The sequence below is a fragment of the Oreochromis niloticus genome, unplaced genomic scaffold, assembly GCF_001858045.2.
Source record: "Oreochromis niloticus isolate F11D_XX unplaced genomic scaffold, O_niloticus_UMD_NMBU tig00002581_pilon, whole genome shotgun sequence".
Classification (NCBI taxonomy): Eukaryota; Metazoa; Chordata; class Actinopteri; order Cichliformes; family Cichlidae; genus Oreochromis; species Oreochromis niloticus.
In genome coordinates, this window is record NW_020327668.1 from 184,644 (window position 1) to 198,737 (window position 14,094).

General features: G+C 38.8%; 1 long non-coding RNA gene across 1 annotated transcript; it reads right to left on the reverse strand.

Moving 5' to 3' along the window:
• Positions 1-1,151: 1,151 nt before the first annotated feature.
• On the reverse strand, positions 1,152-2,866 carry LOC109194224 (uncharacterized). The gene is made up of 3 exons (XR_270359.4): positions 2,533-2,866; positions 2,372-2,442; positions 1,152-1,588 (listed from the first exon to the last, which is right to left on the reverse strand). It is a non-coding gene; the product is annotated as an uncharacterized LOC109194224 (long non-coding RNA).
• Positions 2,867-14,094: the final 11,228 nt, after the last annotated feature.

Here is a 14,094-nt window from a genome sequence, read left to right on the forward strand (position 1 = left end):
ATTGAATAATGGCTTTAAAGATTGTCAAAAAATAATATAAAATAGTGTGCAAATACTGATTACAGTGCAAATGTTTGCAATATAAAAAATAAATGAAAAATGTAAACATCTATGTTTAGTGAACTTCAAAATACTGCACAATATTTGATCCACGTCTGACTCCGCGAACCCATAATGTTTCCACCAATGTTCCCTCAAATATTTCATGTGTCTGAGCGAACACACAAACTCCCTGAGCGGACCGCTCAGGGAGTCTGTGTGTTCACTCAGACACTGGACCACTGTGAGCGACATCAGACGTGTGCACTGTGGTCACGCCAGCATCTAATCCATCCAAGTTACATGGTTTATTAAAATAATCAAATTACAGCATTTACATTTATGTTAGACTACTTTTAATTAACTGCTTTAGCCCACTTACAATGAAAATTTAAAAAATCCTGTTCATGACCTGTGTAGTATGTTAACACTATTGGAAGTAAAAATAACTTGAACTCCAATTTTGAAAACACAACTTTCTTTCTTTCTTTTTTTTTCATAAAGCTCTGACTTGTATTATGAGTCTGAGTCTGTGGTCTGGGAGAGAGTCCTGTAACTCTGTCTGCCAAATACAGTATATAATGACCAATGTTGGGCAATTAATTATATAGTTACTTCTTCAAAAAAGTAACTCAGTTTGGCAAACAACAAAGTTTTTTGCAGCTATTTTTTTTTAATGCAGCCAAGGCGTTTTTAAATAAACATTTCAAACTATTTACAGAACAATCAGCTGTTCTGCATCAAATCTGATGCCACACAAATTATTTGTGCCACTCCAAAAAATAATTTCTGTCCACTATGAGATAAAGGAGAACAACAGCCTGATACCTGCAGGCCTGACAGCAGGAGATGTATCACTCCTGTAACACCTGTAACATTCAGCAGTCGCCCCATTGTTCTGACACACACAACAAAACTATTGACTACACTACACACTAACTACACACTAACTACACAAGATTTGCGCTAAATGTAGCACTTACCCGGATTTATATACAGTACCAATGGATAACTACCAAGGTAATGAGTAATTTGGGCTAGTATCAGAAGATAAAGAACGACTCTTAGAGCTCTGGTATATGAATGGCAGAGAAACCAGACAAACACAGTTGTGTGGCTTAAAAGTGCTTTAGTGATTTTAAGCCCTTTAAAAGGAATTTGTAAACAACACAGTGTTACAACAGGTTTTAACAGAACTTCCAGTATAAAAATTTCCCCCAAAGTAGCAAAACAATAGAATAAAATAAAATTGTGCACAAGTAAAACTATTAGTCTTTTTTAAGTCCAAATGGTACCGGTGGGGCCCATGACAAACGGGTGTATTGCAATAGAGTCCGTCCAATGGTAAGAGTGTGTGTGATTGTCTATCCTACCGTACTACTCGTACAGTAGAAGATTGTAGTCCATCAATGTGCAAATGAGTGTGCGTGTGTATGTATATCGTCTCCTAGGATCTTGGGTTGGCTCGCCATCCAGTGAACACTGGAACACTCTGGGTTCTGGAATCGCTGACCTGGTCTTTGGATTCGTCCCATATAAAAAACCTGACCTATAAACAATGGCCAAATATATGTCACGAACAATTTAGGAATAACTCTCACAAATTAAACTAAAGTAGTGTCACAGTGCAGTAACTACTATTCAGATCAGCTATCATCTATTCAATCATCATCAGTTCAATCATGTTGTACAACATTAAAATATCAAGTTTCAAAGTATCAATATCCAAAATTTCACAGCTGTAACCTGCAGTAATATTAAAGATTATCTACAAGGTTTCAAACATTCAGGAATTATAGTCACCATATAATTCACTTTCATTGTAAACATTAATTACATTCATCAGAATAAACTCACTGTACATATATATCTAATCACAAATAAATAAGTATATTACCCCTTTTAAGAAATGGAATAATATGCAAATGCTTATCAGAAATTGAACAAAGTGCAAACAATCAGGTTCAATAACATGTAAACACAAGGACTCAGTCCACAAATAGGAGTATTAAAATAGACGTGCTTAATCCTGCTTGTACCATAGGCCTACTAGTACAAGTGGAAATACACTAAAAATTACCTCCAAGTATTCAATACTGAGTATTGTAAAACAACTGATTGACATCAAAATTAAACAGGAAGCAGGATAAAGTCTGCTTACAATTATCTCTCATAAAGTTACTTTTAGCTGCTTTAACCATTTACAGCGTTTCACATGTTAAATGACTTAGTTAACGATCTAACTAACATAACAGCAGTGCATTTCAGAGACATCCAACAACTGTACCCACACTCCACACATCACGTGTCTGATTAGCCACATTTAGCTTACCGCCGTCGAGTGTATGCTCAGCGTTTACGTGAAGCCACAGCTCAGTAAACCTTCCGGTTTCGCTCTGCCCTCTACGACAACAAGTGCAAAACCATATTTTGTGAAAATATCAGTTTAGATGGTATTTTTTAACTCGTTAGATGTTAATTTCTCCAGCTTACCGATAGCAAAGTTTTAGTCCGCCTGCTCTGTTCGGCTGTAGAAGCAAGAGACTGCAAACTTGGGAGCTGGCACTAAGGAGGGACAAGAGCTGCCTAGAGCTTCACCGATTGGCTGACATGTGAGGAGTGGAGTAAAACAATAGGCTCTCATCAGAGCTCATCAACCTTCTGAGAAAACTTAACCCTTGTTTGACCAGAGCATATCATATATAAATCTGTGTCCCTTTTATGTTTAAATAAATGTATTGATCTCGTTTCACTTTTATTAAACAAGGACAGTAAGAACAATGAACATTAAAGGTTTTACTTTTTCTTCTCTTTTGTTTGAGATGATTTTAGGAACTGGGTTACATAAACGTCTCAAATCTCTCACATATCAAAGCACCGCCGTCACTCCTAAAACTTCCCCCCGTTTCTTAACAACTAGATGCCACGTTGCCATATCATTTTTTTGATTGGTCAACACGGTACTTTTTTCGACCAATAGGAAAGCGTGGGGGGTTGAATATATTTTTATCATAACTCTGGTGTTACGTGGCCTATCAACACAATTTAAAAACTGGTATAAAGTCCACACTTTTTCCGTCAATAGGGCTTTGGAGCGTGATGTCACTGGAGGTGGGTCACGCCCCTTTCCGCCATGACAGTAGGCTAGACACAGGATACAGCTTCAGCTATGGTTCGTACGTGTTGTGTTATCAGTTGCAACGTTTGATCACACGATCGTGAAGGCAAGAAGCTGGATAATGGGCTCTCTTTTCATCGTTTTTCAACCTGGAGGCAACGTGAGGGATCCCATGTATCCGATATTACTAAACAAAGACGTCAGGCTTGCATTGCAGCGGTGAGACGAGCGGATCGAGTTCTCTGCAGTCCCCAGCTTTTTGTTGGTTTGCTCTCCGCATTTTCTTTCCGGTGAGTTCTAAATTAATTCATATCACTATTAAAATGCTTTTAGTGTTATTTTCAATGTGCTGAGGTCATAGATAATGAGATAAAACATGCTAATGTGTGATGCTGCAGAACCACGTTATGTCATCATGTCGACTGAGTAGCTTATGATTTAGCATTATTGCAGGCAAACCAGCATATGAAATGGATGTAACAAATCCAGACTGGGCACCAACACTGCTCATGGGCCTCTAAAAACATACTAAATTGCTCTCATTGTACACTAATCCGCACATAACTTCCAGATGAATCACACACCTGTCATGTGCACTAATTTTATCTTACCGCCTTTGTCCTATCCCGATCTTTGCATACCTTGTCTGTGGAGTCAGCGCATACACAGCAAACCAGTTTAAGAATTATAAATCCCTGGAGGCCCACATCCAATTCACGAACGGCTGGGTGCAAGATTTGTCCATCTTCATGCCTCCACGCTGCGACAACTGTACGTTGTCGTTAAGACAAAGGTAAGTCGGTTTGAACATGATAACTTTCTAAACAACTTCCTTGTTACAGTTTTTGATTTGCACGTACAGCCAACCCATCTATATTAACCTTGGTTCATTACAGACCTTTTATTAAAAGTGGTTTTTGTGTGTTTCAGGTACTGCACTCACAACGACTGAATGAAACTGCACTGTGACCTCGTTGTGTGGACACAGAGAGACCTTCTGTCATACGCATCTTCCCTGATGTGGATTTCTGGGAACCACGTTTAAAGCAAGCACAAGAGTTCTTTCTTAAAGTGTGTCTTCCTGAACTTGTTGGGAAATACTTCTCCAAACAATGTGCTGCTCTAAATAGCCTGTAATGTTTCATTTTGTGATTCAAGATTGATGCCAGCTGTGTGTTGCCATGTAAATAGTTTGCATTTCATTTCTATGTACTTGCTAAGTACATGTGATAAGATCAAGAATAAAAAAAACAAAACATGTATACTATTCTTTTCTGTTTTATTGAAATTACTTCACACAAAGTACAATTATTTACAATGAACTACACATGCAACACAACAGCTTTATGAATACTCAACAAGAGCAAGTTTCATTTGGCGCTGGTTTGACAACCACACTGGGGCACATATTCACCAAAACACAGCAAACCTTAACAATCTTGTCAAGCAGTGTTGTGTTTATTTCTGCTCTGCCCTGTTCATTGCACACACAATGCTTCGTCTGCCCTTTAGCTTCTGTGATGCTGTCTGTCCCATCACCACTGTCCACATTTACAGGTGGTACCTCAACCTCCACTTGTCCAACACAACTGCTGTCCACAGCTATGACATTGTAATTTTGTTGTTGTTCTTCTGTCAGATCTTCATCGATTACTTCTGCACGGGGCACACCTTCAGACTCTGCAGCTGCATAAAAGCCTGTAAGATAAAATTAGTGCACATGACAGGTGTGTGATTCATCTGGAAGTTATGTGCGGATTAGTGTACAATGAGAGCAATTTAGTATGTTTTTTAGAGCCCCATGAGCAGTGTTGGTGCCCAGTCTGGATTTGTTACATCCATTTCATATGCTGGTTTGCCTGCAATAATGCTAAATCATAAGCTACTCAGTCGACATGATGACATGACGTGGTTCTGCAGCATCACACATTAGCATGTTTTATCTCATTATCTATGACCTCAGCACATTGAAAATAACACTAAAAGCATTTTAATAGTGATATGAATTAATTTAGAACTCACCGGAAAGAAGATGCGGAGACCAAACCAACAAAAAGCTGGGGATTGCACAGAACTCGATCCGCTCGTCTCACCGCTGCAATGCAAGCCTGACGTCTTTGTTTAGTAATATCGGATACATGGGATCCCTCACGTTGCCTCCAGGTTGAAAAACGATGAAAAGAGAGCTCATTATCCAGCTTCTTGCCTTCACGATCGTGTGATCAAACGTTGCAACTGATAACACAACACGTACGAACCATAGCTGAAGCTGTATCCTGTGTCTAGCCTACTGTCATGGCGGAAAGGGGGCGTGGCCCACCTCCAGTGACGTCAACTCCAAAGCCCTATTGTTCCGTCTGTCCTGCTCACACCTCCAATGGTTGTACACGTTGTCATTAACGTGGCTTCACACCACATCAGCCACGTCGCTTTGCCAGCTAAAACACCGGTGTAGGCACATAAGGACGCTGTCATAGCCTGTCAACCACGTTGATTAGCTGCGTATATACGAATGTGAATCGCATTATTGGCTGGACTATAGGATAAGGTGGCATCGTTCTAATCCCATACAGGAGCAGCCAGTCACTTACTGACTAACACTGCAAAACAGAATTGTTAAAGTTTTAATTTTAATTTCAATTCAGGTTCGATTTTTTTTGTGCGCAATGCAGATTTTCTGTGCGCAGAGACCGTGCCAGCAGTGCGCAATTGCGCACGTGCGCAGCTTAGAGGGAACATTGGTTTCCACACCACTGAAGTCGTTTTACCTCTTTTCAACCAATGGCATTCTTTCTTCAGCAGCCATTATCCTCTCCTCTCCAAATAACTTCTACTTAGCTTTCCGAGCTTCCCTCGGGTCCTCTTGTGACGCGTGTTCGAAACGCAGAGAGGTGCGCTCGATTTGCCACACGGAGCAGCGCGAGAGTAAAGCACGAGGGATGTGCTAATAATCGGCTCAGTCATTTTTAATGATCGTTGAAAACCCAGATCGTAATCGAGATTAAAATTCGATTAATTGAGCAGCCCTACCTCCACCTACATCCACACCTCCTCCTGGTTCCACCTCTTGTCATCCATCACCCTCCCTGCCTGTTGTCTCTGTGTTGTCATTCATTTTAACAGTCTGTGTTGCAGCTCTACTTATTTTAATAGTTCTGTTGATTAAACTTTGTGTTGTTAGAAAACCTGAAGGTGACACTTGGACCTCTGGATTTGACCCAGGTTTTGTTTTTTCAGAATTATGTACAAGTATATCAATGACTTTAAACGTGTCATCAAAACTTGCACAGCGTCATACTGCTGTTCCTTTTGGTTTGCTTCAGCCAATCGACAGGAAGCTAAAGAAGATAACCCAATCAGTAACGTCTTATATGACATCGGACAGAGCAGAGGTGGTGTTCATTTTCTTTGTTTCTACTAATGAACAAATAAATGAATAAATATAATTATCTGCTCTTCTTCCCTTTTCTGGGAGGCAGTGGGGAGGTAGAGCATACAGCCGGATCCAGCGGGGAGGTGTGGGAAGCCAGATCAGGCGCCCCCCTTCTGGCTCTCCCCTCTGCTCTCTCCTATCTCGTCCCTTTTGTCTTATTTCTCTCTATCACCTTTTCTATCCCTTTAAAGAAGTAGGGCTTCATAAATGCTAAAGAGGTAAGCATTATTTCTCAGTTGCAGTGAATAGATAGAAAATAAACTGTAGAAAACTAAACCGAAGAAAGAAGAAGAGAAATAACAATTTAACATAAACCAGTGACTCCAGGGCCTAATCAACCCTGGTAGGGCCTCCTTGATGAGGGTGTCTAATGATAATGGCCGAAACACCCGATGAATCCAAGGTCGACTACTGACGATGTGTCCCAAATCTTAATATGATATCTAGATCTGATCTCTAATCCTCCTAAAAATGGCAGATTAGCCTGGGTTAAAGACCAAAAGTTGAGGCACACAATGATGTCTCTGGGCTGCCTTTCCTCATAACAGCCATCCCTCAAGATTCTCGCCATTTAAAGCAATGCATTATCAGGGACTGTAATATCTAGTCCTTTTAACTGAATCGAATAAATAAATCACTCAAATTAATAGACATGAGCCTCCAGAATTTAGTCCATCGTCCTCAGCCTCTCCAGCTTTTTATATACAGATGTAAATTGACTGATACTAAAAAAAACACAGATATAGATAAAGGACATGAATGATTTTTGTATCTTATTCAAATCAGCCGCAGAGGTAGCTTTCAGGCTGTATGACTTGCATTGATGTCCTCTGTGTGTTTTGTTCCGCAGAGATAAATCGGGATGCACTCTACTCAACAGTGAGGAAAAAAAACACCACTTATTCACAAATCGTGAAAGACAAGAGAAACAAATCAAAGCCAACAGGTACGGCTTCTCTCATTTGTCTCTGTCATTGTTCCGAATCAGAACAAGATTCCAGCATGTTGATATTGTAGTCTGTATCAAAAGGACACTGTTACTGTAAATGGACTGGTTTCATTTTCAGCTAAGGATTAAACCACCAACCTTCTGATTGTTCCTTCCATGAAGTTGATTCTGTTCATCTAGATGTAGCGTTTTCAGTGGGAGAAACATTTCGTCACTCATCCAAGTGACTTCTTCAGTCTCAGCTGACTAGGTTTCCACAACCTTATAAACATTTGCGTAATGACTAAAACTAGCACCACTGAATGAAAAATGGGCTGTGAAGTTGGTTGTTGATCATTAATATGCCAGTTGTCATGGCCACTGAACAAAACCCACTGATCAATGGCCATGAGTACCATTCACAGAGAGTTGGGGAATGGCTGCAATGGCACAGCATTGTAAGATAGCGAAAGATGTACCCTTAGGCCCTTTTCACGTAAATGGTCTCCTTGACTCCCTGCTCAAACCAGCTATCATGTGTACATCCTCATCATTGAAAGAGTGTCCAAAATGCATTTTCTTTAATTAATGGAGCAGGAAAAAAGAAAACACCAAGAACTGTGTGTAAACCTGTTAAATTGGCATAATAATGTTTGTCTTTCCAAAGTTTCCATCAGAGCCAGATGCCATCTCCCCTAGTCCACCAGTCCAACCACTGCAATCCAGCTGAGGGTCTCGAATTGGTCCACACAACACCCCAGATGACAATTACTTCTATAACAGACTAGTACATATCTTCTTTTCTTTACATGGAGTTAGAATCACTCAACTTTTGTGAGACAAGAAAATCAATTCAACAGCGGAAAGATTTTTTATTAAAAAAAAACTTTAAAAATGTAAACTCTAAAGACTAAAACAAAAAGCAATAATAATAATTGTCTTTATCACCACAGCAATGATCTGGTTTCTCTGCAGAATCAGATACCTTTGGTCTCATTTTTTTTGTTCTTCCCATGTGGTTCTGTGGGTTTTACAAAGATTTCTGATCAAAAATTTGAGGCGTTGCGGCAAACCAGTGCAGACTTCTGTTCACCTAACCAGACTGTAAACAGCATGAACATCATTCAGAAGGTCGACACTGCCCAGAATATATTTAGAACAAACTGTACGTGTGTCTATTTGTACATTTTAATTCAAGGAAATTGAATCCGTTCAATTTCCTTGAATCAACTTCAGTTGTTTTTCAAACTAAGCATGCCTCCATATTATTATGTTTTTCAAATTATGCAGCTGCACACATTCATCTTAGCGTGTTTTTCAGTGTCTGTGGACACAGGGTTTCTTGGACACTTATAGATTTTCTTTTAAACTTCTATGGCTGATTGCTTTGCTCCTACATGGCTCTTCAGTTTATTGCTATTATGTCAGTTTGATCAAAGAAAAAGAAGTAAATATTACATATATTGTGAGGATAAATGTTCAAACAGATCCTGCTTTTGATGCAGTTGCAAGTGCTGTGTTTGATTGTGATATTTGCCTGTAAGTTGCACAATTGTGAGTCATTCTGTTGCTGTGTATAATTAAATGAAAATGAAAAAAACAAATGTAATGCTCATTATTAACAAAATTCATGTGAAGCAGCAAAGTTAATAAATTCAAATATAAAGTGTTTTTTTCACTGACTTAATTTCATGGATAAATACAAAACAAATTCATTGTTCAGGGTAATACTTTATATATTTAATAGATATAAATTAGATTTTTATCATATATATAACTTCTTTAGACAAACGTTTAAATGGTAAATGGCCTGTATTTGTATAACGCTTTTCTAGTCCCTAAGGAACCCAAAGCGCTTTACACTACATTCAGTCATCCACCCATTCACACACACATGATGGCAGCTACATTGTAGCCACAGCTGCCCTGGGGCACACTGACAGGGGCGAGGCTGCCGGACACTGGCGCCACCAGTAGGCAGTGGGTGAAGTGTCTTGCCCAAGGACACAATGACCAAAACTGTCCAGCAACCTTCCAATTACAAGACTAACTGCCAACTCCTGAGCCACGATCGCCCCTTAACTTAACTGCATTTTTGTACATTCTTTCCATAAAGACAATGACGATGAATCTGTGCCTGTCATAAAAACTGACAACAAATGGATTAGAGCCACATCTGTATGTTTTAAAGAACAATCTAGTGAAAGCTAGCTTGCTGTGACAGTTGACTCTTTAGCTGCATTGTAACAAATACAATGTACTACAGGCTCACAGGTAAACAAACTTACAAAGTCTTAAAACTGTAAATTTTCTGTGGATTTAGAATTGATAAGTTTACTGTGTTGTGCCCCCTGGTCTGACAGGTGGCTGGGAGGTGTGCAATCCTAGATCCTGCAGCTGTGTATTAAAACAAAGAGGCATAGATCATGAGCTTGTTTACAGTTTCAACTGCAGGATTTATTCTGCAGATTTGCCTCAAAAGGGGGTTTATGCTCCTCCTGAGCATTATGCGCCATCTAGTGGTATCTTTAAGTAATGCAATAGCACATGTAAAGTGTAGTGGATAACACTGATTCAGCAATTAAAGACATAATAAGCACAAACAATATAACTTGGGTGTCCCTTGTTTACCTTTTTTGAAGACATGAACTGAACTTAAATCCACATAAGTTATGAATGCTCTTCTATTCAATTCAATTCAATTTTATGTATATAGCGCCAAATAACAACAACAGTCGCCTCAAGGCGCTTTATATTGTACAGTATATCCTATAATAATACATATGGTGAAAAACCCAACCATCATATGACCCCCTATGAGCAAGCACTTTGGCGACAGTGGGAAGGAAAAACTCCCTTTTAACAGGAAGAAACCTCCAGCAGAACCAGGCTCAGGGAGGGGCGGGGCCATCTGCTGCGACCTCCTGCTTCTTATCCCTTAACTTTTTAACTATTAGTTTAACTCATATTTCTGGCTTAAACACACATTTTTAACCTTTTACAAATGCTTGAAAATGTTTATGTTTGAAAGTGTCAACAGTCAGTGCTGCAGAGAATTGTCTTTGCACCTTTTTTGCGCCACGGACCGGTTTATGCCCGACAATATTTTCACGGACCGGCAATAAGGTGTCGCGGATAAATACAACAAAATAAAACTAGTACCGGTACCGAAAAAAAGAAGATTTATTCATAACACATATGAAAAGATCCAGGAAAACCGAGTTAACGATAAAAACGATAACAAAATAACGCTGAAAACCGATAAAAACCCTGAAAACCACACATTTCACACCTGAGCCTCAACTCTCGCGGACTGGTACCGGTCCGAGGCCAGGGGGTTGGGGACCGCTGCTGTAAAGCAATGTGGTAGCTAGCCACAGAGCTGTAGTTAGGCTAAATAACACAGGAAAGATGGAAGTAGACTTGATTTCCTTTGAATAAAGAGCAGCTGTACCTCTGTGCCTGTTTGGTCTGATGTCTCTTTGTCCATGAGTGATCTTGTCTCTTCTCACTGATGAGTAGATTGTAGCTGGATCGCACTCTGCACAATAAAACACATACAGAGATCATCAGTGCAGATAGTGAAGCTTATAAAATTGCTTTCAGAGGACTAGAAGACTTCTCTGATGTTGTCTTAAATAGTTCTGTTTTCTTGTTCTATACAAATATTCAACATCTAGTGATTACAGCTCGCTGAAAGACTTTATCATCATTTTCTTTGGTAAACTAAACTAGACTTTGCTGGGAGGAAATAGTTCCTCTCAGGTTGAGTTCAGAGTTCAAAAAAAGCCCCCTAAATGAAAGAGGATGTAGATAAATGCATGTACAGACTTCTTGTTTCTAGAACAAAGCCTTGGTGCAGCTGCCATAGTGCTCAGGGGGAGCTGGGCCTTCTAATGCATGTATTTCTATGGAGGCAGAGATGTATATGCATATTTAAAAATTGTCAGAGATCATTTCACTGCTTTCAAACTAAACTGTTCACCTGATGTTGACTTTAAAGGACTTTAGATACTAGTTGTGTGTCTGAGGGAAAACACTGTTATTTTACTATTTACGTATCGCTGCATATTCACAACCAGTGAAAGTCTTAAGCTACAAGTACAGTAAACCTGATCTGAAAAATTAAATACTACAGGTTCATGCTGTGTAATTGTGCGGTGAGTATGAACGGCTGCATCGAGAATAGGTGAGTCTGTTTAAACACAAACAACATTTTCACAAATTGTACATGTCCTGTGTGTAAAACCATTTACACTTAAATAAAGGACACAAGTACTTTTCTGACTACACATTCGTTCTTGTTCACATTATGTTTATTTAAGAACATGCTTGATTTCTTTTTACTAAGTAAAGAGCAGCTGTACCTCTGGGCCTGTTTGGTCTGATGTCTGTTGGTCGACGATTGATGTTGTCTGCTCTCACTGATAAATAGACCGTAGCTGGATCACACATACAATAAAACAGAGGTCATCAGTGCAGAGTGAAGCTTATAAAAGTGCTGTCAGTATTCAGGATGTGTGTTAAAAGAAGACGATCATGAAAAGATTTCTTAGAAACTGCCAACATGTCTCAGAAGCCCTGTGGTTGCTTCATCTGTCTCAGACAAACACCCACCTGTTGTTTCTGGTGATTCATCATTAACACCAGAAGAAAACACATTTTACTGCAAAGTACCACATAGACCCACACTTTGTTACACTATATACACACTATCATCATCACTCTGTCATACAGGAAAAGCACGTGATCCATTTAAAGTTTACTAAATGATTTTCATGCAGATTTTCAAGAACGTCATTGACACTGTCTATTTAATGGAGAAAGAGTCATTAAAGACTTCTATTCTCTTGTTATATATAAAACATTTGACCATCTATTGATTTCTTATTGAAAGTGCATTAAAAGACTTGTCTCAACTGTTTGTTAATAACTAATGTCTCTTTTCACTTCTGAGTACGTTGTTTGGTCCTCATCAGTACTGTGGTGTCTTTTCACCATCACACATCAGTTCAGTGGAAACAACAAGCTGCTGCGGGTTTCACGTTGGACAGTTTCACAGCCGGCCAACACATAAGGTCCATTTACTTTATAGATGATTTTATGCAAACTCCTAATGTCATCGATGCAACTTCCATTTTCTCGTTTTGTATAATTTTCTACCATCCCTCATGGCGCTTGCTCATTTCTTATGTAAGCTAAACTACACATCTAAAGAAGTAGACTTAATTTGCTTTGAATAAAGCGCCTGTTTGGTCCGATGTCTGTTTGTTTAAAACTCATGCTGTCTCTTCTCACTGATGTGTAGATTGTAGCTGGGCCACACATACAATGAAACACACAGAGAGAACATGACAGCATTTATGTAAAAGTTCAGTCAGTATATAGACTTTGTGTTTAAAAAAGAAACACTATTATTTCCCGTGTATCATTATAAGAAGATTCAGCAGCTTTCAGAAGCTCTGTAATCATTTAATTTGTTACAGAGAAACACCAACCACTTATTTTGTGTTTCTTTTGTTGTCATTCACAATTAACAGCGGAAGAACAACCCACACTGTATAGACTATACAGACACTATCATCAACACTGTGAAGATTATCTACAGACGTGTTCAGAGGAAACAACAGGAGGAAGTAGTTGCTGGAGTTTTACATGCACAATTTAAAACACACAACACCATTAATATTGTGAAATTTGTTAAATGCTGGTTCTTACTTGGCTTTAGGTGTGAATGTAAACTTGTCTTTGTGTGTTAAAGACTGATTTCTGTCTTACATTCACCAAATGTTGAGAGTAAGAAGAATTTTGACATGCTTTAAATTAATGTTCTGCACCTTTTTGCAATGGTTTAATGAAGACCTTCAACTATGCAGCAACATGTGAACAAACCAGTAGTGGATCTAGGATTTTTCTGAGTATGGGGACATCAAGGGGCGACAGTATTCAAAGAGGGGCCAAGTATTAGTCCAGCATCATCCAACAGCATGTACAGTGTTCATTCTAAGTTGTATTTCCTTTTTATTTCTTTGTGTACATGCAGATTACACTTGACTGTAACTCCTAAATGTAGCCAAATGTTTTGCTCCAAATGTTCCTTGTTGTTTTTTGGTTCTATTGCATATAATCACTTTGAAAATATGCTCCGGTTGACATTTAACTCCAGAAAACCAGTAATCGACATATGAACATTATCTAAGCAAACGACTTATCCTTCTGAAGTAAAACAGTCAAAGTTTACAGCACGTTATATTTCATGGAACGCTGTACATCTTTGTGGTCTGTTTTTACGGCTGGTTCAGTGAATTTTGGTCGGAGTGGGATGAAACTTGCAGTTTTGGAATCTGTGAGATCTCAGCTTTTGAGTGATGCTTTGCTAAGTGGATGATTACAACTCATCCACTTAACACACTGTATACTGCAATAGCTACACCTATACATGCTCTTCTTTCTTATTCAGCTACTTATCAATAAGTGACTTATATATATATATATATATATATATATATCTATATATATATATATATATATATATATATGTGTATATATATATATATGTATATATATATATATATA